General features: G+C 40.1%; 1 pseudogene; it reads right to left on the bottom strand.

Annotated features, from left to right (window-relative positions):
- Positions 1-1,402: 1,402 nt before the first annotated feature.
- On the bottom strand, positions 1,403-4,049 carry LOC143102262 (GTPase IMAP family member 8-like; annotated as a pseudogene).
- Between the last annotated feature and the right edge of the window lie 431 nt (positions 4,050-4,480).

Raw genomic sequence — 4,480 nt, 5'->3', positions numbered from 1 at the left:
CTCAGGTCAGACAGCGCATTCCAAAATTGTGACATGAGCTTCTCTCCGTTCCTCTGTGGTTGATTTTAAACTTTCACTTGGGCGACTCAGCATGTCTGGATATTATGCATGTCTGGATATTAGCAAAAGCAGAACTATAAACAGAACACAAGGTTCATGTTCGTAGACTAAGACACAATAATATACAGAGCATAAGATTTATAACTAAACATAAGAGTCAAAATGACAGAACAGAAGATTCATATATGTGAACCAAAACAGCATCATAAGGATGCATGTGAACTAAAACAGCATCATAAGGATGCATGTGAACTAAACTGGATTAATTAACAAAATACTTACATGTTCTAAGGCCCTTAGAAACACTTATAGGTTTCTTTAAGGCAGTGATACTTTTCTTAATTGTCAACATAAGCAAGCAGATATATATTTTTATATTTCTCCAACAGGTATGTTCAGTGCAACACAACCATTGACTACTAGCATCACCAATTATGTAAACCCTGTACTACATGATACAATTATTACAAATATTGTGCTGCCTACTGTAACATTTCCCTCACGGGATCAAAAGAGTATATATACTTATATTACTGTAACATATTCAATATTATTAAAGAAGGTTAGAAGAGGCACAAAGTGAGATGGTTGTTTTGTCCATGAAGCCTCAGGTAAAAATCAGGTTTCCATGAGGCTAGAGCTTCTCATACATGTACAGGCTCGTCCTCATCCCATGTATCTGTGGTAGGTACAGGATGCAGAAGTCACTCTGGTTCAGCAGAAAAAGCTGAAGGATGTGCTGCCAACCATGTATTGATTGCCCCCTGCTGCATGTTGAGGGCAATTACATCCTTGCAGAAAATGGATCAAATTATAAGGCAGGTGGCTGTTTGTGTTTGTAAGGTGTGTAGGTGCTGTTTGTGTTTGTGTATGTAAGGTGTGTAGGTGCTGTTTGTGTTTGTGTATGTAAGGTGTGTAGGTGCTGTTTGTGTTTGTGTATGTAAGGTGTGTAGGTGCTGTTTGTGTATGTAAGGTGTGTAGGTGCTGTTTGTGTTTGTGTATGTAAGGTGTGTAGGTGCTGTTTGTGTATGTAAGGTGTGTAGGTGCTGTTTGTGTATGTAAGGTGTGTAGGTGCTGTTTGTGTTTGTGTATGTAAGGTGTGTAGGTGCTGTTTGTGTATGTAAGGTGTGTAGGTGGCTGTTTGTGTTTGTGTATATAAGCTGTGTAGGTTCTTCTGTGTGTACATCATGTGTGTACGTCTGCTCATCATGGCAGCAGAAATCAAGAGACAATTTAATTAGTGCATTAACTGGATGTTGATGATTCTTGTAGTTCAGTGTACACGGATGAAGCACTAAGCACTACTGTAGGTAAGGAGAACAGTTCAGGCAGACAATCATAATCAGAGGATGATACATTTGCTCTGGTACTGTTTTTTCAGATCTTCAAGTTCTTGCTCCTGCTTTCTCTTCAAGTCTTCAATTTGTTCTTTGAGATATTTTTCTTTGTGGCTTGAGAGTTCACCCAACAAATTGTACTGTTTTTTATTTAACTCTTCAGTCTCTTCCATTTCTCTCACATGCTTAAGCTTCATGTATTTCATTTCCTCCATGTGTTTATCTATCAGAGCTGCAAAGTCTTTGATGTATTTCTCTTTGAATTCATTAAGTTCTTCAGCTTGTTTTCTGGCCTCCTCACATTTCTTCATTTTCTCTTTCATTTCTTTAAGTTTCTTCTCATACTTTTCCTCTAATTCTTTTCTCTCTATCTCCTCTTGTTCCCTTCTGATTCGATCTTCCTCTTTTCTTGTCTCTTTCTTGCTTATAATCTTCTTGAAGCTTTTTTAAGTTTTTCTTTCACCTCCTGTCGTCTCTGTTCGTCTTCTTGACTTCGTTTGTCCCACCATTCTTTTTGTTTCTCCTCCCAGGCCTCTCTCTGCTTTCTCATCTCTTCTCTGCTCTGCTCCACTTCCCTGTCAATGGTGTCTTTTTCCTCTGTTTCAAGTTTTATTGTTTTCTCCAAAGCAGCCAGTTTTTGTTCCCACTCCTGACGCTTGTGTTTTTCCTGGTGTTTTCTCTTCCTGTCCTCTTCTTCTCTCTTTTCTTTTTCTTTCTTTCTTTCCATTTTCTCCTTTTCAATGTTTTCTTCCTTTTCCTGAAGTTGTCTGTCTTTCAATTTTCTCTCCTGTTCAGTTTTTGCAGTCTGTTCCTCGAGTCTTATTTTCATTGCTTCCATTTCCTCCTGATGTTTTCTTTCAAGTTCTACTCTCTCTCTCAGCATCTCTTCTTCCTTCTCTTGTAAGATCATCTCCATTTTCTTCTGTATTGCAGCCTCAGCCTCCTGGAACATCTCATTGCTGTAGCAGCTGCCTCCATTGTTCTTCACCATTGTCTCAATCTGGGTTATCAACTCGCTGACTTGTGTGTGTTTAACTTCATCGTTATCTTCATAGTTATTAAACACATGGCATCGTCCTCCACAATCAGCAATAAGCTTTTTGCAGGAATCGTCACCTTTTTTTTCAATGTATTCTTGAATGGTCCGCTTCTCACGCTTAAGTGTATCTCCTCTTGTGAAAAGAATGATGGTGAATTTTTCAGAATTCTTTCCAAATATTTCCTTGATTAGTTGTAATGTCTCCTTCTCTTCTGGTGTAAATCGGCCAATCTGTAACACCAAGAGGAAAACATGTGGTCCTGGAGACAAAAGACCGATACACTTTACCAACTCCTCAATGACTTCATCCCGAGATAAGGTATTGTCAAACAGTCCAGGAGTATCGACTACAACAACTGAACGACTGTCCACTTAACACTGTTCTTTCTTACAACATTTTGTGACGGATGTTGATTCACAGGACTTGATTCAGCTACAAACTTATCTCTGCCTAGAATGGTGTTTCCTGAAGAGCTCTTTCCACTTCCAGTCTTCCCAATCAGCACAATCCTGAGACACTCTGAGGTCTGTTTCACATCATCACCTGGTTTATCAAAACAGCAGGAGTTATTCAAAGTATTAACTTTGGGTTTAGAAAATCAGCTTAAAATAAAATGGCTCCAATAGAAGAGTGAAATACTTACCAGAGACCACACCTTTCTTTGTCAGGTTCTCAATTTCAGCCTGTTGCTTGGTGATGACATTCTCTAGCTGTGTCATCTTTTCTATTTGGGCACGTGCAAATGTGTTACTTGTATAGGTACTTGGTTTGTCCTTGAGGGATCTCATTTTATCAACATCATCAAATAGCTCAGGGACCTGCTGTGGGTCCTTGATGTTGAGAACAACATTTCTTCCTCCACAACTTTGACAGAGTTTTTGCATGTCCTTGTTTTTTTCCACAAAGTTAACAACAGCTTGAGCTTTAGGATCTGACTCCGCCGTGAACAGAATCACGGTGAAGTCATTGACTTGAGAGCCGAATGTGTTCTGGATGGTCTGTAACTGCCTTATCGTCATCAGTGAGGGGACCCACAGGTAGAACCAGGATGAAGGCATGGATGCCCTCAGGATCACAGAGGGAGTTACACCTAAATGATTCGTCCATCATTGCCACCTGGGGTTTTCCATACAAGGCTGGCAGCTCCACCAGGGAAACCCAGCGTCCAAACGCCTCTCCCTGATATTTACCACATATTGGTGAGCTGGAGACTGAATGAAGCTCCGCCAAGCCTAAAATGGCTTAAGCTGCTGAGGTCTTCCCTGCTCCTCTCCTTCCACACAGGACCAGATTTAAGGCTGATTTGATGTGTTCAGACTTTGAACTTATGGACTCTTCAGTGAAGGTGAGGAAGGATCTGTTGTTTTGATGCACAAGGCTCTCAATAATATCCATTAACAGATTATTATTACCCTCAAACATGTTGTAACGTCTTCACCAACATTGTCTCACGCTCCTGGCGTGTCATGATGACCACTGAGTGTTTAAAACCACCTTGACTAAACAAACTCAAGATGAAGTCCAGTCGTTCTTTGTTCTCTGTATCAAACTGTGAGGGCTTCACCAACAGCAGCAGAACATGGGGTCCCGGGGAGCACAGATTTGTACACATTTTAATCTCTCTTCTCACTGTTTGCTCAGGGCAACTGAAGACGTCTGGTGTTTTTACTACTGTTACAGATCTCCCTCTCCACTCTCCAGAAATTGTGGTGATGCATTGCTGTTTGGTTGTTTCTGAACTTGAAAACCTTGATTTCCAAGATTCATTTTTTTCTTTTCACTTTTCCCCAGCAACACAATCCTGAGCGCCAGCACTAAAACAAAGGAAACACATATTGAGGGATGCAAATGGGAATGGAGTGAAGAGAGGTGAAAACATTGTGTTGAAAAGCCAGAAATTAAGGGACATACTCCTCTGTGAGAAAATTGAAAGTAATTTGCAATACATATTTCTAATTTCTAGTGATTATAAGCCCTTTTCGGCTAAAAATATATATCCCTTTGTTAAAGCTTACATCTCTTACATCTCTTCAGCTGCTTCTT

Source organism: Alosa pseudoharengus, unplaced genomic scaffold (genome assembly GCF_046254945.1).
Source record: "Alosa pseudoharengus isolate Yale_2024_CS ecotype anadromous, Long Island Sound unplaced genomic scaffold, YU_APseudo_1.1 YU_APseudo_1.1_scf_4, whole genome shotgun sequence".
NCBI classification, from domain to species: Eukaryota; Metazoa; Chordata; class Actinopteri; order Clupeiformes; family Clupeidae; genus Alosa; species Alosa pseudoharengus.
Note: the sequence above shows the minus strand (reverse complement) of the source record. Positions and strands in the feature narration are given on the sequence as shown.